Source organism: Nerophis ophidion, linkage group LG09 (genome assembly GCF_033978795.1).
Source record: "Nerophis ophidion isolate RoL-2023_Sa linkage group LG09, RoL_Noph_v1.0, whole genome shotgun sequence".
Classification (NCBI taxonomy): Eukaryota; Metazoa; Chordata; class Actinopteri; order Syngnathiformes; family Syngnathidae; genus Nerophis; species Nerophis ophidion.
The window spans coordinates 31,748,161-31,774,995 of NC_084619.1; the positions used below are offsets into that span (position 1 = coordinate 31,748,161).

The following is a 26,835-nucleotide window of genomic DNA, read 5'->3' on the forward strand; positions in this document are numbered from 1 at the left end:
AAGTCCAATGCAAAGCATCGGATGCAGTGGTATAAAGCACATCGCCACTGGACTCTAGAGCAGTGGAAACGTGTTCGCCTAGAGGTTGCCAGGAGAACGGTACATTTCGGACTGCATTGTGCCGAGTGTGAAATTTGGTGGATGAAGAATTATAGTGTGTTTTTTTTCAGGAGTTGGGCTTCCAGTAAAATGAACTTTGAATGCTCCAGGATACCAAAACAATTTGGACGATTCCATGCTCTCATCTTTGTGTGAACAGTTTGGAGCGGGCCCCTTCCTCTTCCAATATGACTGTGCACAAGTGCACAAAGCGAGGTCCATAAAGACATGGATGACAGAGTCTGGTGTGGATGAACTTGACTGGCCTGCACAGAGTCCTGACCTGAACCCGATAGAACCCATTTGGGATGAATTAGAACGGAGACTGAGAGCCAGGCCTTCTCGATCAACAACAGTGTGTGACCTCACCAATGCGCTTCTGGAAGGATGGTCAAAAATTCCTATAAACACACTCCGCAACCTTGTGGACAGCTTCCCCAGAAGAGTTGAAGCTGTAATAGATGCAAAAGGTGGACTGACATCATATTGAACCCTATGGGTTAGGAATGGGGTGGCACTTCAAGTTCACATGTGAGTCAAGGCAGGTGGCCAAATACTTTTGGCAATGTGTCAGTTTTTTTTTTTTTGCTTAGAAACATTTGCATGAAATTCGCTATCATCTATACAAAACATGTTAAAGGGTCGGCATACTGGTATAACAATCAGGCCTGCACATTCATAGGAATAGTAAAAATAACTTGTAGGGTTGTCAAAAATAACATGACTCAATCATCCATCCATTTTCTGCCGCTTGTGCCTACTCATCCATCCATCCATTTTCTACCGCTTATTCCCTGTTGGGGTCGCGGGGGGCGCTGGCGCCTATCTCAGCTACAATCGGGCGGAAGGCGGGGTACACCCTGGACTACTCATTAATATAAATATGATATTGTATATCAAATATATCAATATTGCAATACTCATGGATGTACGCGGAACAATCACGCAATTACCTTTGACAATACGTGCTCTTAAGTTGTACATTAACTGTGGACAGTTACCTAAAAGGCAGAGTGGGTTGTTCTACAGGTCAGTGTGTTTAAATGAGCGCAAAGATGAATGAAGAAACTCCAGCTGGTGCGCTCGCTGCCAATAATCACTTCAAAATGAATCCATTAAAAACAAAGAAACCATGATGTAGAGAGGGGCCTGGTTCACGCGTTCCCTGCGGGCAGGGTGTGTGCAGGGGCCGGCCATGAAGCAGCCAACAGGTGAGTGGATATCTCAGCTGGAACGAGTTATCTAATCACCTGTTCCTTTATTAGCAGCGCCGGAGACCATGAAAAGGAGGGCTGAGCTGACAAGCAAAAGAGAGACGACTGAAAAGCAAAAGAAACTGCATGCAAAGATTTGTAAAGAAAATAAAAACTGTTGTTAAACCTGCACCCTACAGCAGTGTGGTACTGTTGGTCGGGCGAACCCAAAGGAGAGGAAAAAAACCTCCACAACTGGCACCCGACCTGAACGGACCACAGAGATGTCTACCACAACCCCCCTGGAGGCACATGGGCGAGTACTGGCCGAGGTGTCGGTAGCGAGCCAGCAGCAGTCGCAGCTGATACAAAGGTTGATGGACAGAGCCACATTAGGAGCGGGAGCAACAGCCTCCATGCAGCGAATGGGGGAGGCAGAAGACCCTCACGCATTTCTGGACCTCTTTGAGGCCACCACGACCTCATGCAAATGGCCGGAGGAAGAGTGGGGCGTGAAGCTGCTCCCGCTCCTGTTGGGGGAGGCACAACGGGCGGCGTTGAGTCTCCCGGCAGCCGCACGGATGCAGTATTCCAACCTGCGCCACGCCATTCTGGATCTGGTCGGCAGCAGCCCGGAGGATCACCGGGGGAAGTTCCGGATGATGAAATTGGGCCCAGAGAACCACCCCTTCGTCCTGGCGCAGCAGTTGCGGGACGCGGCAACCCGGTGCTACAGCTGAACGGGCAGGATCCCAGAGTGGTGGAGCGCATCCTGCTGGAACATTTCATCGATGCCATCCCGCCCAGGACCGCCACGTGGGTGAGGTACCACTGCCCCACCGATGTAAAAGCTGCAGTGACACTGGCCGAGGACCACCTGGCGGTCCAGAGAGAAGCGACTGCAAGGACGGCCGAAAGGTCCACCCCAGCACCACGCCGACGACTCACGCCACCAGACGGGGGACAGCACTGGAGCAGCGCCCCCGCCCGGCCGGACCACCTGGAATCATCAAGCAGGGTACCGGTGCTGTGCAAAGAGGGCTTCCCTCGCAGATGGCGCCTCAAACACCAGGGCGGGTGTGCTGGGGGTGCGGTCAACCTGGTCACATGCGCCGGGAGTGCTCCTTAATGGAGGTGGAGCAGGTGATGCGGGTTGCCGGGAGCCCAGCACCCGCCCCCGATCCGGGAGAGACGTACTGTGTCCTGGTAAGAGTACAAGGGAGTACATACCAGGCAATGGTGGATTTGGGCTGTTAACAGTCCATGATTCACCAAAACCTGGTTCGACCCGGGGTGTTGAGGCAGGCAACACGGGGAAAAATTAGGTGTATTCATGGGGATGTGCACGAGTACCCGATTGTGCCAGTGGAAATTTGGTATAAGGGTCAAAAACATAGTGTCAAGGTTGCCGCAAGCGGGCACCTTACGCACCCCATAATTCTAAGAATGAATTGGCCGGGGTTTAACCATTTAGTGACACAATGTGTGGGGATGCGTTCACGGACTGTAGGACAGGGGAGTATCCGCGCAGTACTCGCTGGTGACGCGGATTCATCCGGCGCTGCAGAGCGGGAACCAGCGGGGGCTTCGCGGGAAGTCCCCCCGGTCCCCTGTTGCCACCCCACGGAGGATTTTCCCCTTGAGCAGTCCCCCGATGAAACTTTGCGAGTGGCCTGGGACCAGGTGGATTACATCGACGGTCAGCTGGTGCGCCTGGGGAAAAACGCTGGTATTCCACCACTTTGTGATTATTAGAGATAGGTTGTACAGAGTGAGCCATGACACTCAAACAGGTGAGGAGTCCACCCAGTTGTGGGTGCCTAAACCCCGCTGGGAAATGGTTTTCCAGGCGAGGACTGCAATCCCCTCGCTGGCCACTAGGGGTACGACGAAACACTCAATCGGGTCATGGTCCGTTTCTATTGGCCAGGCTTCCGGGCAGACGTACGCCACTGGTGTGCTGCCTGCCCGAACTGCCAGCTGGTTAACCCGGCGGCTATCCCGAAGGCCCCTTTGCGCCCATTACCGCTTATGGAGGTCCCATCCGAAAGAATTGGGATGGACCTCATTGGACCATTTCACCCAAGCAAACGGGGATATCGCCTTGTGTTAGTCCTGGTGGATTACGCAGCCCGCCATCCTGAAGCAGTGCCCCTGCGCTCCATCTTTGCCAAGAGTGTAGCACAAGCACTGTTTCAGGTCATCTCCTGAGTCGGAATTCCGAAAGAGATTCTGACAGACCAAGGCACGCCCTTTATGTCACGCACGTTAAAAGAACTGCACGGGTTATTGGGGATTAGAGCGATCCGCACCAGTGTATACCAACCACAAACTGACAGGCTGGTGGAACGGTTCAATAAAACGCTGAAAACCATGATCCATAAGTCCACGCCTGAGGACAAACCTAATCGGGATAAATGGCTGGATCCCCTAATGTTTGCGATGCCGCGCGGCGTACTGGACCAAATTAAAGAAAGCTGGTAGGAGGTTCCAAGCCGCAGTAAAAATGAAATCCAATACGTTATGGACCTGCGAGCAAAACTCCACAAGGTGGGGAACTTGTCACGCCAAAATTTGCTTCGCGCCCAGCAACGGGAATCCAGCTTAGAAAATTTTCACCAGGAAAAAAAGTACTTGTACTACTCCCAACCTCCAACTCGAAATTACTAGCGAAGTGGCAAGGACCTTATGAGGTCACACGGCAAGTAAATGATGTGGACTACGAGGTTCGGCGCTCAGACCGAGGTGGAGGCTTACAAATTTACCATGTAAACCTACTGAACGCATGGAGGGAGGCGGTGCCTGTCTCCATGGTGATGGTAGAGAGCGAGGAGGAGTCGGGGTCAGAGATGCCGCGCACCGCCTCTTCCCCTCCTCTTCCCTGTGATGACCAGCTCTCATTGGCCCAGAGAGCGTAGGTTGCTGAGTTACAGCAGCGCTACTCGGATGTGTTCTCCTCGCGGCCCGGGCGCACGGATCTCACCCGACATCATATTGAGACCAGCCCGGGAATTACGGTGCGGTCTCGGCCATACAGGCTCCCCGAGCACAAACGCAAAGTAGTTCGGGAAGAATTAAAAACCATGCTGGACTTGGGGGTAATTGAAGAATCCTTCAATGCGTGGTGCAGCTCTATTGTTCTGGTAGGGAAGAAAGATAGGTCTGTGCGCTTCTGTGTGGATTACCGCAAGGTGAATGAGGTATAACGTTTCGACCTATACCCAATGCCCCGGGCCGACGAGCTCCTGGATCGGCTAGGCACTGCTTGTTTTTTTATGACACTGGATTTAACTAAGGGCTACAGGCAGATTCCCTTATCACCATAGTCCCGGGAATAAACAGCCTTCTCCACTTCGGAAGGTGTATTCCAGTTCGTGACACTCCCGTTTGGTTTGTTCGGTGTGCCCGCCAAGTTCCAGCGCCTCATGGACCGGGTGCTGCTACCCCACGCTGCATACGCGGCTTCCTACCTGGATGATGTTATCATCCAGAGTAGCAGCTGGGAAGATCACCTGCGGCGGGTGGGGGCGGTGCTAGAGTCCTTGAGGCGGGCGGGGCTCACCGCCAACCCGGCGAAGTGCGCGGTTGGCCGGAGGGAGGTACAGTACATGGGGTACCACTTGGGGGGAAGGCTGCGGCCATAAATAAATGGGTTGTATTTGTATAGCGCTTTTCTACCTGCAAGGTACTCAAAGCGCTTTGACATTACTTCCACATTTACCCATTCACACACACATTCACACACTGATGGAGGGAGCTGCCATGCAAGGGGCCAACCAGCACCCATCAGGAGCAAGGGTGAAGTGTCTTGCTCAGGACACAACGGACGTGACGAGGTTGGTACTACGTGGGATTTGAACCAGGGACCCTCGGGTTGCACACGGCCACTCTCCCACTGCGCCACGCCACGCCGTCCCTAAGTCGACAAGACGGCGGCGATTGCAGCCTGTCAACCCCCCAAGACAAAAAAAGAGGTGAGGCAGTTTTCGGGACTGGAGGGCTACTACCACCGACCTGACCAGCCCACTGACTGACCACACCCGAAAGGGTGCTCCAGATCTGGTCCAGTGGACGGAGCAGTGCCAGCAGGTGTTTGAGAAGGTAAAAACAGCACTCTGTGAGGAGCCGGTGCTGCACATGCCAAAATTTAACATTCCTTTCCGTCTGCAGACGGACGCGTTGGGCCCGAGACTGGGGGCGGTGTTGAGCCAGCGGGTGGAGGGCGTCGACCGCCCCATGCTTAACATCAGCTGTCGGACCGGTAGGCAAGGTACAGCATGGTGGAGAAGGAGTGCCTTGCCAAATGGTGGGCGGTTGGGGCCCTCCGCTACTACCTGTTGGGGCGTGCCTTCAGTCCCTGCTCGGACGCGGCCAATGAGTCTGTTGAAATAAAAAGTGTTTCTCGCCTTCCTCTTGGTCGTTTTTTCTTAATAATGATCTTTCAGCCGCCAGTGTCATCTCACAAGACCTTCGGGTGCCGTGAATGTCAATCAAGTGACGTCTTGGTGAAGATTGATATTCGCTCATTTTTAGGTCTATTTTTTTTAAAAGCCTGGCCGGCGATCGACTGACACACCCTCCGCGGTCAACCGGTAGCTCGGGATCGACGTAATAGGTACCCCTGCTCTAGGTGCTCCCACAGCGGAGGGAGAAGCAGACAGTGCGTGTGACATAACATTCATATCTGTTTGGTGACAGTCATTTGAGGTCTTGGATTTACATTACTTTACAATTTAGATTGTTTCTTCTTTTGTCATATACTTGAAGAACATCGAGTTGGGATTTCTATCTATGGTGTCATTCGTGTCCTCCACTGACCCAGGATCTGAAATCATGTCCTCTAGATTTGGACCAATATTTAAAAAGTACTTATTGAAGCTTTCAACTACTTCCTTCATATTGTTACTTTTTACAGTACATTTGTGTTTAAAAAGTATCAGGGGTAATCCCTCTTAGCATAATTTTTATTAATATTATTTATCATTCTATTATTGGATGTCCCATGTTACTCTCATATTATTGTTGTTCCTGTCTAATAAACGGCTATGGTATTATTTTCTACATGTTGGTAAGATGTTGGTTAGCTTGTTTCTATACTGTTTGTACTTAATTTCTGCTTCTTTTGATCTTTGAATTATACATATTATATTCAAAGTATTTATTAATGCAAGCATGTATTAATCCCTTTGTTATCCATGGTTGATGGTTCATGGTCTTCTTTTGCTTCTTACTGTGTTAATTCAATGGACAGTGTTTGTCATAAAGCATCATGAAAATATCTAAAAAACATTACCATAAGCATCATCAAAATCATTTTCAGAGAACACATTCTTCCAACTTTGATCCCTCAGGTCATTCTTTAAAACAGTTATACTTTCCTCTCCATGTTCTTGGAAATGTCTTTTCGTCATCAATAATCCTCTTCTGATAGTTTCCGTCATAGATTTTGAAAACCGGTAGATGATCACTTATATCAGATATTAGCAAACCACTTGTAGTATTACTATCAAAATCATTAGTAAATATATTATTGATAAGTGTGTCACTTTGCCCTGTAAGTCCACTTGTTCTTTTGATTTTAGGATATAAACTCATACTGTACATTGTGTCTATGAAGTCGTCAATACATTTTTGCTTATTAAGGGTCAGGAAGTCAATGATAAAGAACATTACTTTATGTCTGACTTCATTAAAAGTTACCTTGAAGTTTATTTAAAACACCCGGGATTCAAAAGTGATACAAAAAAAAAAAAAAAAAAGGAAATGCAAAAATGCAAGAACAGGCTAAGGCTAGTAGCATGAAAATAATGACTAGCTTGGAGCAGGACTCATCATAATTGACATTTGATGAGTGGATAATGACTAGACAGCAAAAAAAAAAAAAAAAAGACTAATTACACCTGGACTGAACACAAGAGGGAGGAGAGAGTGGATTAGAGGGAAAAAAGAATGGTTCCATGCTGTCACAACTCCTCCTTCAACCATAACAGATCCACTATGATAAATGATAAATGGGTTGTACTTGTATGGCGCTTTTCTACCTTCAAGGTACTCAAAGCGCTTTGACACTACTTCCACATTCACACACACATTCACACACTGATGGAGGGAGCTGCCATGCAAGGCGCTTACCAGCACCCATCAGGAGCAAGGTTGAAGTGTCTTGCTCAGGACAAAACAGACGTGACGAGGTTGGTACTAGTTTGGGATTGAACAAGGGACCCTCGGGTTGCACACGGCCACTCTCACACTGCGCAACGCCGTCCATATGGACTGGACTCTAACACTATTATGTTAGATCCACACAAAAAAAAAAAAGGGAGGAGGAGGATCCCCACATCTGCGGTCCTCTCCAAGGTTTCTCATCGTCATCCCATTGGGTTGAGTTTTTCCTTGCCCTGATGTGGGCTCTGAACCGAGGATGTCGTTGCGGCTTGTATAGCCCTTTGAGACACTTGTGATTTAGAGATATATAAATAAACAATGAATAAATGATTGATTTGTAGCGATCACTAATCAGAGAGCTATTCTACTTGACTTGTTTGTTCACTTGGCCTGGCAGTCTTGTGTTGCTACACACGACGGTTGGTTCTTCCCTTTACTCTCTAGTTTTCATGTTTGTTGGCTTCCTGTGCTAAATACTTCCTGTTATGTTTATGCTAAGCTAGAGCTAGCCTCCATCCTTTTGTATGATCCCCAGTGGTACGCTAATTTGAGTTTTATCCTGCGTTAAGAATTCTTAAATACTTATCATATTCGTCCTCCTGTCCTCTGCATCTTGGGGAAAAGACTAATGCAACCATGCCCTTCAAACGGAACAAAAAAGCTTCAATTTATATTCTGTTGCTTCTATTATTTGTTCAATGAATATTATGTAACTAATACAAATTTATAAAATCAAGATTGGGAGGAGTGCCTAAAACATTAAAAACCCAGACAGCGTTTAGAGCAGGGGTGGGCAAACTTTTTGGCTCTGGGGCCACATTGGCTTTTGAAATTTGACAGTTGGGCTGGACGAGCACACAATGCATATCATATCTGTTGGAACTAAGAGTAGGCTTCTCTAACAGGGGCTTTTTAAACATTAAACATCCATTTTCAACAATAAATCTTCAAAGAAACATAAAAATGATACTAAAGGCTTAACACTTACATTTTCTTTTAGTAGGAGCAGTGTTGTTTATTACCCATTTTTTTCAAGGGCGTCAAAGTTTAGTATCAGTTTTGTTTTGGCAATTCTCAAAACAGATCTTTGCTCATTTTGTTTTAATATCTGGTGGGCCGGAGTAAAGGGACTAAAGGGCCGGATGTGGCCCGTGGGCCGTAGTATGCCCACCCCTGGTTTAGCACTTACAAGAGAACAGCGGTGTGTGGGTGCCGTGACCGATGTGGCAGCTAACAGTGGAGGGTCTCTCAAATTTTTAATAATGCACACATTTTTAAAATGTGCAATTGCATTGTTGATGATGTGCATTGAACAAAGAATGAAGGTTGTAGCAAGAATACAAAAAAGTATTTAACCAGTTTTCCCCAAATACAACCCTACAAAGTGTGTTTTATCTGATTACTGGAGTAATTGAACAAACTATCAATAGATTACTTCAATAATAAAACAATTAATAGCTGCATCCTTAACATGTTTCTATATTGCGCAATGTTTAGTTTTGTAAAAAAATTAAAATAAAACCCCACCATTCAAATACACTATAAGCAAATGAAATAATCAATTAACCTATTGAATAATCCTAAACTGTGATAAATAGCAATGTAAAAGTAAAACATAAAAGTGACTTGAATAGAACTAGTGCAGTTCATTCTTTATTGCGCCACTAAAATAAGCAAAATGTAAAAATAATTGCTGGACTGAATTTTTCACTTTAGCAGTTTCCAAATTAAAACGAGCAACAGCATCTGGAGCCCAGGAATTCTTCCAAGTTTGAGAGTCAACCTCACCATATGTTACATGACTTGAACTCCAAACACCACAACAAAAATGCAAAGACCTTGCAGCAACACTGATAAGTATTGTTATAAAATACCACAACGCTACATAAACAAAGTTGTACCCTAAAAGTGTTTTTTGAACGCCAAAGAAACTTGTGTCATGCCCATTAGTCTTCAATAAAGGTAATAGTGATATCAAATTTCCATCCATCCATCCGTCCATTCATCCATCCATTTTCTTCCGCTTATCCGAGGTCGGGTCTTGGGGGCAGCAGCCTAAGCAGAGAAGCTTAGACTTCCCTCTCCCCAGCCACTTCGTCCAGCTCTTCCGAAGAGATCCCGAGGCCTTCCCAGGCCACCTGGGAGACATAGTCTTTTCAACGTGTCCTGGGTCTCCCCCGTGGCCTCCTACCGGTCGAATGTGCCCAAAACACCACCCCAAGGAGGCACCCGGGTGGCATCCTGACCAGATGCCCGAACCACCTCATCTGGCTCTTCTTGAGCCGGGGGGCAACAAGAATTGCCACCCCACCTCTCACCGTGTGCAACGCCAGAGTGAAAGAGTCCCGCCCCTCTCCAGAAAACTTTTTTCCAGGGCCCTAGCTGTACGTTGAAGTGAAGCCGACTTCATATAGTCGGAACTTCTCCACTTCGCGCACCAGCTCAGGCCCAACCCCCCAGTCTGTAAATCTCACTTTTAAGGTCCATCCATCCATTTCCTACCGCTTATTCCCTTTTCGGGTTGCGGGGGGCGCTGGTGCTTATCTCAATTACACACTAGGGCAAATTTAGTGTTGCCAATCAACCTATCCCCAGGTGCATGTCTTTGGAGCTGGGAGGAAGCCGGAGTACCCAGAGGGAACCCACGCAGTCACAGGGAGAACATGCAAACTCCACACAGAAAGATTCCGAGCCCGGGATTGAACCCAGGACTACTCAGAACCTTCGTATTGTGAGGCAGACGCACTAACCCCTCTACCCCCGTGCTGCCTACTTCTAAGGTCGTTCAACGTTATTGATTGATTGATTGATTGATACTTTCATTAGTAGATTGCACAGTTCAGTACATATTCCGTTCAATTGACCACTAAATGGTAACACCCGAATAAGTTTTTCAACTTGTTTAAGTCGGGGTCCATGTTAATCAATTCATGGTAGGATTAACAATGTAACACATACCTGCCAAGGTAAATAAAGGTCAAACTTTCCATATCTTTAATCTTCATTGAAATAGGCAAGCTCAATATAAGCAATCGTTTTTACACAAGCCAGAATTAGTCACCGGAATAGTGCTAATTAATGTGCTAATGTTGTTGAAAAATGCTCTCAACGCAACATTTGTAACCTGCAAAAGAATTACATGTTATAGGATGTAACTTTTTTAAAATTTTTGTTAGTGCCTTTATTTATTTTCTTTTACTTGTTAGTGGATGTAACTATTATTTTCTATATATCGGCTGTAATTGTATTTTTTTTTTTTTAACTTTGGTTAGCGTATGTAACTTTACTATTTTTTTGTTAGCACATGTCAATTTTTGTTATTTTGGTTGTAACTTTATAATATATTTGTTAGCAGCTGTAACTATTATTAATTATATATTTCTTAGGGGATGCAACTTTATTATTTCTGATATTTCTTATGGATATATGTGTACTATTTATGATATTTGTTATGGATTAAACTAGTATTTTCAATATTTGTTACTAATAACTATTATTTATTTTGTTATGGATATAACTTGATGTTTTTATGGATATTATTTATGATATCTGTTGTGGATATACATTAATTATTTATTTGTTTTTGATATTTTTACGGGTACAACTAATTTTTACTTATTTTGTTATGGATCTAACGGTATTATTTATGATATTTGTTATGAATCTAGCGTAATTATTTATGGCTTTAACATTATTATTTACGATATTTGTTATGGATGTAACTGTATTATTTGTTATTGATGGGGTATGTACACCGCTGGCTATGGGTGACTATTAGCATCCAAGATGGCGGTTTACTTGCCTCTTTAACAGACATTTGGGTGCTTGGCATTGTCCGTAGGTGCTCGGGCCCCGAAGCACCTACGGGATCGGCGCCTATGCTAACGACAAACCAAGTACAACTGAAATAGTATGTTATTGCTATTGTGACAATAAATATTTTCAATTCATTGAGCAGTAACTGTGTATTTTTCTTTTTCTGACTAAAAACACATTCTTTATTCCAAGTGTCACTTGTATAGTAGAGAGTAGCTAAGTAGAAAAACAGGAAGCGATCATTTTGATAATTTGGGGCAGATTACATGACAGCAATGTGTTTAGAGTTATGTTTTTTTTCCCACGCAAAGGAGCATGCAATGACCGCGTAACCTGCACCAGCCTGCGGTTGACTCTTGTACTTTCAGCACACGGGGGGGATTCATGTTTCCCCTCAACCATTTGTGACGCAATGTAAAAGTTTTGAAATGATTTTATCCTTGTATCCTAACCTGCATTTGCAGACTCCTTCCCCAGACAAAAGGAGCATTACATAACGTCTGTTGTGTACATTCCCCAAATTCCAACACGGGAGATTGTGATCCAACTGTGTGAGACACTTAACTAAGGAAGCATGGATATTACCAGGGGGGCAAAGACCACAATCTGCTAAACTCATCACAGTGGCATTTTTAAATGGGAAAAACGGTAAGGCACTAACTACTTAAAAGCCACATACCAAGAAAACGAGACCACTCCTTCTCAAAACGTTTTTTCCGGTTTACCCGCTGTCTGACACCAAGTGGTCTCTGCTAGATAGCAAATCAACAAAACAGAATGCAGTGATTTACTGTGCAATCATCCTTGTATCCTCAAAGCTGCTGGGGTCAGGGGTATACCACAACATTCTGGGCCCCCATACACAAAACTCTTTGGGGGCCCCTCACACCACCCTACACCTAATGTTACCGCCTCATAGATATGTTTACATGCACTAAAAAAACTAATTTGGTTGGAACCAGCATTTTTAGGTCATGTAAAAACCTTAAAGGCCTACTGAAACCCACTACTACCGACCACGCAATCTGACAGTTAATATATCAATAATGAAATATTAACATTGCAACACAAGCCAATACGGCCTTTTTAGTTTACTAAATTGCAATTTTAAATTTCCCGCGAGTTTCTTGTTGAAAACGTCGCGGAATGATGACGCGTATGCGTGACGTCACCGACTGTCAGGAAATAGCAGCTGCACCACTCGCGCCTAAAAGTCGTCTGCTTTAACCGCATAATTACACAGTATTTTGGACATCTGTGTTGCTGAATCTTTTGCAATCTGTTCATTTATTAATGGAGACTATAAAAAACAATGCTGTTGGTGGAAAGCGGTGTATTGCAGCTGTCTTTAGCACAAAGACACAGCCGATGTTTCTTTGTTTGTTGTGAAGCTTTAACACATAGCGGTCAAGCGAACATGTTTTCTCTACGTCAACCAGCATGTTTTTGGATGGGGAAATTGTTATATATATCTTACCGGAGAAACCATTGGATTATTCGTCGTCCTGCAGCAGCGGCAGCTGTGAGCTTGGCTCCTCGGCTTCTCTCTGAGACACTTCGTGTTCTCCGCAGCCATCCGACCTCGACGTAGGTCTTTACAATCGTTTACAATCTTTAAAATCTCACTAAAACACTATTAAAACAATAAGCAGATAAGGGATCTTCCAGAATTATCCTTGTATATGTGTGTAATTACATCTGAAACGCTCACACTGCCGTCGCCCGGAGCCATCGCTTTTTTTTTCTATTTCACTATCAATATCCTAATCCACAAATCTTTCATCCTTGCTCAAATTAATGGGGAAATTGTCGTTTTCTCGTTCCGAATTGCTCTTACTGCTGGTGGCTCCCATTATAAACAATGGGAATATGTGTGGAGCCCTGCAACCAGTGACGTCACGCGTACATACTTCCGGTACAGGCAGGGCTTTTCTATTAGCGACCAAATGTTGCAAACTTTATCGTGGATGTTCTCTACTAAATCCTTTCAGCAAAAATATGGCAATATCGCGAAATGATCAAGTATGACACATAGAATGGACCTGCTATTCCCGTTTAAATAAGAAAATCGCATTTCAGTAGGCCTTTAATTAGGTGTTTGACTTTTTATTGTGCACCATCATCATGAGAGACATGACAACAGATATAATTTTTTAATGCATTCTAAATATTAAATAAATGTAAATAAAAGTCCACTTACAGGGCAGCCAATGGGAGCTTCACTATTTTTCCCATGAAATCCATTAAATAAACATTCAAAAAGTACCAACAACACACAATTTACATTTTGTGACTTGAACATTAATCAAGTATTAATGATAGTTATTATAAGCGCCAAGACAGACACACTATTTAGAGGGGCGCCGTGATCACTTCCTGTGTGCCGAAGTTTACATCATGGACTGATCAGCTGCTTCCTCGCTTCCTTGCTCCCTGTAAGTTTTTTGTAGATCCTAATTCATGCCTCTCACCTGCACAGATGAAGCCATTTAGGACCTGGAACTGGCGAGAATGACACAGAAATCGCTTTACTCCCGGATTATTAGACAGTTTTCACCTAAATGGGAATATATGAACATCCTAGTGACAGCAGACATTGCACAGTAAGTGACATTTTGTATGTTTGTTGGCTCTCATAAAAACTGCAGTGAGGAGAAATCCGTGATGAAGAAAAAAAAAAGCAATTACTGCGTTGCGTTTTTTAAATGAATGCACGGCGTATGCTTGAAATAATCAAAATATGTAAATATTAAATGTTATTACAGATATGCCTGTTACTACATTACATTTACTTACATCATGCATATAAAACCTTAATGGATGTTTTTTAAAGGCTTTATAGGTAGAATTGAACAACTCCGTAGGCTCCAATGTGATCAAATGTATTTAACATTTAGAATGCAAATAAAAAAACGTGCTGTTATGGCTTTCAATATGATTATGAACGATGAGCAAAAATTCCCCAAAAATTGCAGTTTCCTTTTAAAAGTGGGAATAACGTATCTAGAACATATCAAGATAAACCCATAAATGGGTTTTTGTCTTATTTAGAATGTTTTATTTATTTATTTATTTTTACAAAACAGTACTAACAAATTCATTTCAAAATTGCCGGATTTTAAATGAAATTAATCATATAACCTGTCTTCATGAACTTTAATATAAATATTAGGGCTGGGCAACGATTAAAAATTTTAATCGAAGTTAATCGCACTATTTCTCTGATTAATCGCGATTAACTGCATTGTATACGCAAAGCCCAATAATAAATTCAAAAGTAGTGTGTAGTGCACCTTTATTGGAATATTCCCCCACATGAACAAAAGCGCCAAAACATTTGTTGTGCAAACACAATTTAAATCAGTCCTTGTTAAACAGTAGCAGTTAATTAACATATTTTATGAAAAATCAACTCAAAAAATGTAAATACAAACATTTAAGCTTATTACTCCCACTGCCAGGGTATTTAAGTTATCCTGTTTGTTATGGAAAATAAATATAATCTACATACAAATCTCTGAGCCACAATCATAACATCTGAACAGGCAATTTCTGAGGTAACAGCAGAAACATTTTTTTGATCAGGGATCTTATGTTTAAAAAACCTATATTATAGGTAGTGGGCTGTTTTAGGGAATTTTTGATCAAATTATCCGTAGTAGCAATATTAATAATGTTGTGTTTATTCTGCGTAGTGCACTTACAATAATTATGACCATATCTAGGAACTGATATGATGGGAATTTTCCGATTGTTTGCTTGGTGCTTTGATAAACTGAACGCATCATATACATGGTACTATATTGTGATGTTATGAGCCAGGGAATAAAAGAACTACCCTACCCAGCATGCAACAGGAGTGACGAGCATGCGCGGTAGCCCGGTATAGGTTGTGTCGCCATGACGGCATCTTGTATGTTGTGATATGCACGCTCTGAAAGCAAATGTTAAGAACTCAGCCAACACTCCTCGTCTGCATTATTCATAAATAGACAGACAACACATATACTCCGCTGCTTCACAGGCCGCTGGATGTAGCCGGCAAAGTATTCCCATGCTAGCTAGCCGGTATAGCAAGCACGCGTCATTCAGTCCAAAACGGCCCGATCCATCCACATTCAGAATTGTCTGGCGGTCGTAAGTGATCCCAGAGTGACCACGCTGTAAGCCAGCCATGAAATTTGCAGAATTGTCCGGTATTTTTGCCAAATGTTACCAGGAGCCCTTCGAAGCCGAAGCCCGTCCGGGCAACGCCATCTTGTTAAGAAAAGGTGTTAACAAAATAAAAGCATGTAAACAATATACGCAAATGTGCGATAAAATAATTGTCGGCATTAATAGATTGATGAGTTAACTCGTAAATAACGCATTCATTTGCCCACCCCTAATAAATATATATGTCAAGTTGTCTTGTTATACAGATCCTAAAGAAAAGATTAGCTGATACAAGTAAGAATATCATCAGTGGAAAACAATAATCATAATTTAGCACCATTATTATTATAATATTAGTGCATCTTCTGTGTGGTAAGCCTCACCCTTTCTTTAAGAACTAAACACACTTCTTTTTCTAACTTTAATCAAGGGTCATTGAAGGCACCACAGTTACAGTATGTAATGAGATGCAAACATGAAACTTGTGGAACACTTTCTCCTTTGCTGCCACAGATAAATGTGTTAATTTTCTAACTTTCTTCCATCACTTCATCCTTGTTTCAAAAATAATGGTGATGTCTGTGAATGCTTATTGGTGAACTTTGATGTGTGCAGTGTGTTGAGCAAAGTGTTCAAAATTAGGTTTTCGCTATTCCGGTGGAATGAACCATTTGACATTTTTGATAGGCGACATATTGTAGGTACTTTTGGACATTCATAATTTCATTAAAGCAACCTATTTATTGAAATTTTACAGCAACATTTAATATACCCTAACTTGTATAATGTCATCTTTCATAATTGAACTATTTAAATAAATCTGTAAACTCTACAAAAGCCACCTGCTTACTTCCAAAGAGATACAATCCCCATTACTAGGAGAATTTGATTATGATACTTTTTACCAGAGGTGGGTAGAGTAGCCAGATATTGTACTCAAGTAAGAGTACTGTTACTTTAGAGATGTATTACTCAAGTAAATGTAAGGAGTAGTCACCCAAATGTTTACTGGAGTAAAAGTAAAAAGTATGTTGTGAAAAAACTACTCAAGTACTGAGTAATTGATGAGTAACCTGTTTGTTTAATGATGACGGCAACAAGTAATGCACAAAAACATAAAAATAACAATGAACAAATTCAGAGCCAGGAATATCTCTTAAGCAACTAAAACAATAACATACATTAAATAATATATATTTGGTTTTACACTGTATTGAAAACAACATTGAAAATGATTTTTACCTTTGCAACCTCATTATACTATTGGCTAAGTTTTATATTCATAAATGTAGGTTTTTCTCAAAACCCAACCTGTTTTTTGTGCCTTTAAAAAAAGATTTAGAACCCTACATTAAAACACTCTACCTCTAAAAACCAAAAAGCTGTGAAAACGATGATGCTGTGTTCCAAATTTAAGTTATTTACTGAGATTGAGTGAGCATATGGCTTTGCACTTTGTTTATTTTATATATACTGTATATTATTTTTGCATTCTATTTTAGTTACTTTGAATTTACAACCCCCTTGCGCTGTTTTGTACGGTCTTTGTACTTACTTTGATTATTATTTTCAACTGTTTATAAATGTTGAAATTTATAAATAAAGGTTTATAAAAAAAAAAGAAAAAGGTATGCAGTTAATCATGTGACCGCCTGGCTCTGTTTGATTGGTGAAACCGAGTCAAACGTCACCAGTGACTTAATTTGATTGGTGAAACGCAGGCATGTGATAGATCCTACTCTGAAGGTCTGTCTGACAAAACAAAACAAACAAAGCGTGCATTAACAGATTGATAAAAATCAGTAGCGAGTAGCGAGCTGAATGTAGATAAATGGAGCGGAGTAAAAGCAGCGTTTCTTCTCTATAAATATACTCAAGTAAAAGTAAAAGTATGTTGCATTAAAACTACTCTTAGAAGTACAATTTATCCCAAAAGTTACTCAAGTTGATGTAACGGAGTAAATGTAGCGCGTTACTACCGACCTCTGCTTTTTACACATGATTTTCGCAAACTAATCCCAATTTTGTAATAAATGTAGAATAAATAATAAAAAGAGGGATACTAGCATATTCTGTATGCGGTACCATAAAAAGTGAATAAACTCACAGCGTAAAGTGCTGAGTGCAAAATATTTGTAATTCCTCAACCAGGTGGTCAAGGTGAGGATTGGTGGTTGGCCAGCCCTCAGTGATGAGCAAAGCTGTCAGCTAATTAATAATAATAATAATAATAATAATAATAATAATAATAATAATAATAGATAAGAACCCATCATTCAATCTCTCCACATTCACACCTTGATGGTTGTAAGCTACATTTGTAGCCACATCTGCCCTGGGGTGTAATGACGGACACACCACTCAGGTGGTGGATGAAGCAGGGTATATGCTGGTAGAAATTGACACAGCAAAAAGTTGATTGCTGCAGAATGGTCTGTGGCCCAAGAACCCAATTACTAGTGGGAACTCTCACGCCACGTATCACTAAACTCTCGTTTCTCTTTCCAAGGATGCGTGCCAGACATTGACAGTCTCGATGTGGTTGGACAGCTTAATTGTAGACAAGAAACGTTTTTTTATTTTTGTTTTTTTTCAACAGAAACTGGAGTAAGTCCCACAAGGGTACTATTACACTATCATCAAAATGAAACGTGTCATTTCTGTTTTTGCATAAGAAACTCTAATTTACTCTTCTGTGAGAGTAGCTAATAGAATTTGTAATTTCACTGTGAATTCTCTTCACTAGCCATATTTAAAGAGCACCTCTAAGTATTTAATTGTTTTTGAACTAAAAATGATGCCGACAAGTAAAATCCCCCAAAAAATAGGCACAGTTGTGATTTTAGGCTTATTTTGTAACAAGTTTTAGTATACTGTATTTTGGAACGCTCACTTATAACGCCAAAATGTGGGCGGGCCTGCGTGTCCAATTACAATATTTTCCCACAGAATTTGAAGGAATGATCAAATAAGTCTTTCAGATGCATTGTTGCAGGTTGTAGCAATACAACTAAAGAAGGGGTCACCCTGCTTACATTTCCAAATGATGTGAACATGAGGAAAGCATGAACCTCTCCAGTCAAATTGACTGACGCAAAATGGGATGGACCAAGTGAGAGTATTGTAATTTGCAGTGATCATTTTCATTGGTTCTGACTTCAAAGAGGAGTTTTGGTCGGGGAAAAAAATAAAAGACTCAAGACAAATGGGATATTGAAAATCTGGAACACCTTTGAGGGGTGAAAGTCTGAGTTAGAATTACTGGGAAAACTGAGAAAGAATAGCAGATCCAGACTCATAAAAACTGATGAAAATAATAAATCTACATACAAATACGCAGGGCTAAACTATATAAAACAATGTAACGAAACTAATGGGAAATAATAGTATATGTTTCTTAAATAGACTGTCGATAAAATTAAAACGGGCAGCACGGGGTTAGAGGGGTTATTGCATGTGCCTCACAATACAAAGGTCCTGAGTAGTCCTGGGTTCAATCCCGGGCTCGGGATCTTTCTGTGTGGAGTTTGCATGTTCTCCCCGTGACTGCGTGGGTTCCCTCCGGGTACTCCGGCTTCCGGGGGATGCTGGAGCCAATCTCAGCTGCATTTGGGCGGAAGGCGGGGTACACCCTGGACAAGTCGCCACCTCATCGCAGGGCCAACACAGATAGACGGACAACATTCACACTCACATTAGGGCCAATTTAGTGTTGCCAATCAACCTATCCCCGGGACGAGCGGTAGGAAATGGATGGATGGATAGATGGATGGATGGATAAAATTATAACACCTTGGTCATAATTTTTTTCTTAATAAACGTTTGTATGACTTAAGTCCAATATTTCTTCTATTTTGTTGATATTGTCATTACTGCCACAAGTGGCGGAAAAGGGTATTACAACTGAGTACCCCTACGGCCCACACGGATCACAGCTGAGAAACATTTACGGCCCGACAATGGGACTAGAATAGAATCTTTATTGACTGAATGACTTTAGCAAACTAATGCTTGGTTATTCAACAAATATTGGCATAATTCTGGTTCATACTTGCCAACCTTGAGACCATACTTGCCAACCTTAAGACCACTGATTTCGGGAGGTTGTGGTGGTGTGTGTGTGTGTGTGTGGGGGGGGGGGAGGGGGGTGGTGGTGTAGGAGTGGTCGGGGGTGGAGTGGGGGCGTGGTTGGGGGCGTTGTTGGGGGCGTGGTTAAGAGGGGAGGAGTATATAGCTAGAATTCACCAAGTCAAGTATTTCATTTATATATATATATATATATATATATACATATATATATTAGGGCTGCGAATCTTTGGGTGTCTCACAATTTGATTCAATATCGATTTTTGGGGTCACGATTCGATAATATATTGATTTTTTCGATTCGATTCGATTCTCGATTCAAAAACAATATTTTTCCGATTCAAAACGATTATGTATTCATTCAATACATAAGATTTCAGCAGGATCTACCCCAATCTGCTGACGTGCTGGCAGAGTAGTGGATTTAAAAAAATAAAATAAAATTATAATTGTAAAGGACAATGTTTTATCAACTGATTGCAATAATGTGAATTTGTTTTAACTATTAAACGAACCAAAAATATGACTTATTTTATCTTTGTGAAAATATTGGACACATTGTGTTGTCAAGCTTATGAGATGTGATGCAAGTGTAAGCCACTGTGACACTATTGTTCTTTTTTTTTATTTTTATAAATGTCTAATGATAATGTCAATGAGGGATTTTTAATCACTGCTATGCTGAAATTATAACTAATATTGATACTGTTGTTGATAATATTCATTTTTGTTTCACTACTGAGTGTTGCTGGTTTAGGTTTGGTTTTGGAATTGGATTGCATTGTTATGGTATTGCTGTGTAGTGGTTTGTTGGATTGATTAAAACAAAAAAAACAAAAAAATAAAAAATAAAAAAAATATCGATTTATAAAAAAAGAGAATCGATTCTGAATCGCACAACGTATTCGATTCGATTCGTATTCGAATCAATTTTTCCCACACCCCTTATATATATATATATATATTTATTTATTTATATATATATATATATATATATATATAAGAAATACTTGACTTTCAGTGAATTTTAGCTATATATATATATATATATATTCATCTACTCATTATTGAGCTAAGGGTTGAATTGTCCATCCATTCTCTGTCACTATTTTGCTGAAAACCCTTTCTGATGATGTATTGCTGTGTGGCACGCACAAAAGTGCTTTCATCAAATGCACTAGAGTCTGGAATCTTCCATTTCTCTGTAGCATGGCCCAAAACTGGTCAATCTTTGCTTCCTGAGGAAGATCTTCAGTTGGTAGTCCACTACTTCTTCCCGGAGGCTATCCGGGTCCAATCGCAGCTGTGGCTTGGAATTTACAAGCGTATTTCTTCATTTTACTCGTCGTCTGCGTCGCCACGCCTGTATCTTCCTCGTTCTTCTGCTTCGTCTCCTTGTTGTGTGCGCAGTTGTGCACTGCACTCTCTAAAAGCCGTATGTGTTATTGTCACATATGCATGTACAGTAGATGGCAGTATTGTCCTGTTTAAGAGTGTCACAACATTGTTTACGGCAGACGAACTGCTTTACGGTAGACGAAAACGTGACTGCTGTTGTTTTTGTGTTGTTACCGCGCTGGGAGGACGTTAATGGGATTCCAAGATGGCGGCGCCCGGAAGGGCTGCGACATCGAGGAGCTCTTGCTAGATATGGAACATTTGGCAGAAATACCGGACAATTCTACAAACTTTATGGCTGGCTCACATCGTGGTCACTCCGTGATCACGTACGACCGCCAGACACTTCTGGATGTGGACATATCGGGCCGTTTTGGACTGATGGACGCGTGCTTGCAAAACCTGCTAACTAGCACGGGAATACTTTGTCGGCTACATCCAGCGGCCTGTGAAGCAGCGGAGTATAGTAGCAGCAGGGGCCGTCTATGGAGCAGACGTTAGCGGTGTGATCGGAAACGCGGATGCCGAGCGGGGCTAAAAACAAAGCAGGAGGCTAATCCCCACAGAACACCACTTCCCTCCATCCTGAAGCAGGATTTAAATGGAAGATGCGAGACTACTGGTCAGGGTAAGGAGTCAGTTAAATTAGAACAAGTTTTTTCTGCTTTGATTGTTTCAGAGTTGGACATGTGTTCTACTGAGGTGGCTAACTATGATGCATGAAGTTTATCAAAGCAACAAACAAACAATCGGAAAATTCCCGTCGTATCAATTCCTAGATATGGTCGTAATTATACTAAATGCACTGGGCATAATAAACACAACATTATTAATATTGCTACTACGGATAATTTAATCAAAAATTCCCTAAAACAGCCCATTACCTATAATATAGTTTTTTTAAACATAAGATCATTGTCTCCCAAAACGTTGTTAGTTATTGATATCATCAGAGACAACAATCTTAACATCATCGGTCTCAGCGAAACCTGTCTTAAACCAAACTACTTTTTTGCGCTAAATGAGGTATGTCCTCCTAACTTTACACATGCGCATATTGCCCGTCCTCTTAAAAGGGGTGGGGGGGTCGCACTAATATACAACGAAAACTTTAACCTTAGTCCTAACATAAATAATAAATATAAATCGTTTGAGGTGCTTACTATGAGGTCTGTCACACCGCTGCCTCTACACCTGGCTGTTATCTACCGCCCCCCAGGGCCCTATTCGGACTTTATCAATGAATTCTCAGAGTTCGTTGCTGATCTAGTGAGACACGCCGATAATATAATCATAATGGGAGACATTAATATCCATATGAATACCCCATCGGACCCACCGTGCGTAGCGGTCCAGACTATAATTGATAGCTGTGGTCTCACACAAATAATAAATGAACCCACGCATCGCAACGGTAATACCATAGACCTAGTGCTTGTCAGGGGTATCACCGTTTCCAAAGTCACGAAGCTCCCGTATACTAAAGTATTGTCCGATCATTACCTTATAAAATTCGAGGTTCAGACGCATCTTCGTCAAACTAATAATAATAATAACTGCTATAGCAGCCGCAACATTAATACGGCCACAACGACAACTCTTGTTGACCCACTGTCCTCGGTAATGGCACCATTCCCAAAGTATGTGGGCTCTATTGATAACCTCACTAACAACTTTAACGACGCCCTGCGCGAAACCATTGATAACATAGCACCGCTAAAGTTAAAAAAGGCTCCAAAAAAGCGTACCCCGTGGTTTACAGAAGAAACTAGAGCTCAGAAATTATTATGGAGAAAACTGGAACGCAAATGGCGCACGACTAAACTTGAGGTGCACCATCAAGCATGGAGTGATAGTTTAATAACTTATAAACGCATGCTTACCTTAGCTAAAGCTAAATATTACTCAAATCTCATCCACCATAATAAAAACGATCCTAAATTTTTGTTTAGTACGGTAGCATCGCTAACCCAACAAGGGACTCCTTCCAGTAGCTCCACCCACTCAGCTGATGACTTTATGCAATTCTTTAGTAAGAAAATTGAAGTCATTTGAAAGGAGATTAAAGACAATGCGTCCCAGCTACAACTGGGTTCTATTAACACTGACACGATTGTATATACGGCGGATACTGCCCTCCAAAATAGTTTCTCTCGTTTTGAGGAAATAACATTAGAGGAATTGTTACAACGTGTAAATGGAATAAAACAAACAACATGTTTACTTGACCCACTTCCTGGGAAACTGATCAAGGAGCTGTTTGTATGATTAGGTCCATCAGTGCTAAATATTATAAACTTATCACTTTCCTCGGGCACTGTTCCCCTAGCATTCAAAAATGCGGTTATTCATCCTCTTCTTAAAAGACCCCACCTCGATCCTGACCTCATGGTAAACTACCGACCGGTGTCTCACCTTCCCTTTATTTCAAAAATCCTCGAAAAAATTGTTGCGGAGCAGTTAAATGAACACTTAGCGTCTAACAATCTATGTGAAACCTTTCAATCCGGTTTCAGGGCAAATCACTCCACGGAGAAAGCCCTTGCAAAAATGACTAATGATCTATTGCTAACGAGGGATTCTGATTCGTCATCTATGTTGCTGCTCCTCGATCTTAGCGCTGCTTTCGATACCGTCGATCATAATATTTTATTAGAACGTATCAAAACACGAATTGGTATGTCAGACTTAGCCCTGTCTTGGTTTAACTCTTATCTCACTGATAGGATGCAGTGCGTCTCCCATAACAATGTGACCTCGGACTACGTTAAGGTAACGTGTGGAGTTCCCCAGTGTTCGGTCCTTGGCCCTGCACTCTTCAGCATCTACATGCTGCCGCAAATACGGTGTTAGCTTTCACTGTTATGCTGATGACACCCAACTCTACATGCCCCTAAAGCTGACCAACACGCCGGATTGTAGTCAGCTGGAGGCGTGTCTTAATGAAATGAAACAATGGATGTCCGCTAACTTTTTGCGACTCAACGCCAAAAAAACGGAAATACTGATTATCGGTCCTGCTAGACACCGACCTCTATTTAATAATACAACTCTAACATTTGACAACCAAACAATTAATCAAGGCGGCTCGGTAAAGAATCTGGGTGTTATCTTTGACCCAACTCTCTCCTTTGAGTCACACATTAAAAGCGTTACTAAAACGGCCTTCTTTCATCTCCGTAATATCGCAAAAATTCGCTCCATTCTGTCCACTAAAGACGCTGAGATCATTATCCATGCGTTTGTCACGTCTCGCCTCGACTACTGTAACGTATTATTTTCGGGTCTCCCCATGTCTAGCATTAAAAGATTACAGTTGGTACAAAATGCGGCTGCTAGACTTTTGACAAGAACAAGAAAGTTTGATCACATTACGCCTGTACTGGCTCACCCGCACTGGCTTCCTGTGCACTTAAGATGTGACTTTAAGGTTTTACTACTTACGTATAAAATACTACACGGTCTAGCTCCATCCTATCTTGCCGATTGTATTGTACCATATGTCCCGGCAAGAAATCTGCGTTCAAAGGACTCCGGCTTATTAGTGATTCCCAAAGCCCAAAAAAAGTCTGCGGGCTATAGAGCGTTTTCATTTCGGGCTCCAGTACTCTGGAATGCCCTCCCGGTAAAAGTTTGAGATGCCACCTCAGTAGAAGCATTTAAGTCTCACCTTAAAACTCATTTGTATATTCTAGCCATTAAATAGACTCCCTTTTTAGACCAGTTGATCTGCCGTTTCTTTTCTTTTTCTCCTATGTCCCACTCTCCCTTGTGGAGGGGGTCCGGTCCGATCCGGTGGCCATGTACTGCTCGCCTGTGTATCGGCTGGGGACATTTCTGCGCTGCTGATCCGCCTCCGCTTGGGATGTTTTCCTGCTGGCTCCGCTGTGAACGGGACTCTCGCTGCTGTGTTGGATCCGCTTTGGACTGGACTCTTGCGACTGTGTTGGATCCATTATGGATTGAACTTTCACAGTATCATGTTAGACCCGCTCGACATCCATTGCTTTCCTCCTCTCCAAGTTTCTCATAGTCATCATTGTCACCGACGTCCCACTGGGTGTGAGTTTTCCTTGCCCTTATGTGGGCCTACCGAGGATGTCGTAGTGGTTTGTGCTGTGGTTTGTGCAGCCCTTTGAGACACTAGTGATTTAGGGCTATATAAGTAAACATTGATTGATAATGAAACTGCCTAACAATAAACCCACATATGAAACCAAAACTCCCCCTCGATCATTTTACAGTTAGGACGTCATTGGGCAGACACGCTGTTTATAATGTGGTAAAGCAGACGTGAAAACAGGCTGTCCTCACTCAGGTCCGATTGGAGCTGGAGGGGGCGTGGCCTCCAGTTCCGCCTGAATTGCGGGAGATTTTGGGGAGAAAATTTGTCCCGTGTGGTTTTCGGGAGAGGCGCTGAATTTCGTCAGTCTCGCGGAAAATCCGGGAGGGTTGGCAAGTATGTTCAGGTTGGATATTTGACCACTGTCGGTTGGTGTCCTGGCATGGATTTTCCTTTAATGCATAGTCCACAATAGGGTGGAGATTGGGGCTCTGGAAAAGCCATTCCAAAAGCTTAATTTTAGGCTGATCATCCATTCCAAAACCAGTTTTGATCCGTGTTTGTGATCACTTTCTTGTTGGAACATCAAATTGTGCTGTCCAACTGTTTTAAGACTTCAATGACTCTACCCGCTTTGTGAAGTATACATCAGCACCACAAGTAAACAAAGTATTACCACCCCCCTGATGCAACCAAAATTAAATTTAAAATGACGTAGCCAATTCTTGTTTTTAAAAACAATGGAATATGATTTACCTGCCCTTTTGATCCTAGTTATAATGGTACCCTGGCAACAGCCCTAATGTTTGGTTAATTAAAGTCACTAAATTACCTTACGTAGGAAGGTGAGCATTACTCTTTGTGACTAACCACAGCAGGGCGGTTCCGCCTCACCCTAAACACATTGCCATTGGATGTAGGCAAAGACAGAGTTCTTCTGTCAGTGGAAAAATAAATTGATGTTCACTTGGTTCACATTGAAACACCATTTTATCATTAACAAAGAGACTTTGGGGGAAAAATAGTAGAAAATACTTTTTTCTGTGTGACCCTTACACAGAAAAAAGTATGAGGGTCACTGTGGAGAGGGGCGTGTCCTACGCGCCCCCTGCGGGCGGAGCATGTGCGGCAGCCGGTCGTGAAGCAGCAATCAGGTGAGCAGATACCTCAGCTGGGACGAGTTATCTAATCACCTGTTTCCTTTATCAGCAGCGTTGGAAACCATGAGGGGGCTGGCAAACGGGGAGTGAGAGCCAGACGGAGGAGCACGATGTTGAGCATGAGAGACAGAAGCTGAAAAGCTGGAAAAGGAACTCTGAGAAGAACTGTTGTAAAAGAATAAAAGAGTGTAAACCACTGAGCCAAGGTGTGGTGTTTCCTGTAAAGGAACGGAGGATCGAGGTCAAAGATCTTCACAGTCACGTTTACAGACCGGTAAATATAAAAGGATCAAACTATGTTCAATAAATGTATTTTAGAACAACTTGCTATGCCAGTTTGGCTGGCAATTAATTATTGTGAAATATAAAATCCACGCAGTAGAACTTTTCACCTTTGGCCAAGTTATTTCTGTAACTGAAACAGATACCAAATGCAAAGGCATTAACTTTTGGTCCCTGTCGTCGACTGCAATATGCACACACAAAAACATCCATGGATAATTGCAGATGTAGAGCAATAGTGTTTACCTTACCCACAGTGCATTCTCCTCCACATAACACCTTCTCGACTATGGTCAGAGCCTACAGCATCAAATCCCTCTCAGTTTGATTACAATGTTGTAAATTGCATGGTCAAGTTATAAATAAATGTGCACAAGAGGACTTAACAGTAACACAAGCGATGGAGCTGTTGCTGTCA

The 26,835-nt window shown here is 42.3% G+C and overlaps 1 long non-coding RNA gene across 1 annotated transcript; it reads right to left on the bottom strand.

Annotated features, from left to right (window-relative positions):
- Positions 1-244: 244 nt before the first annotated feature.
- Positions 245-26,835, bottom strand: LOC133558799 (uncharacterized). Its single transcript, XR_009808004.1, has 3 exons — positions 26,669-26,835; positions 469-551; positions 245-382 (listed from the first exon to the last, which is right to left on the bottom strand). It is a non-coding gene; the product is annotated as an uncharacterized LOC133558799 (long non-coding RNA).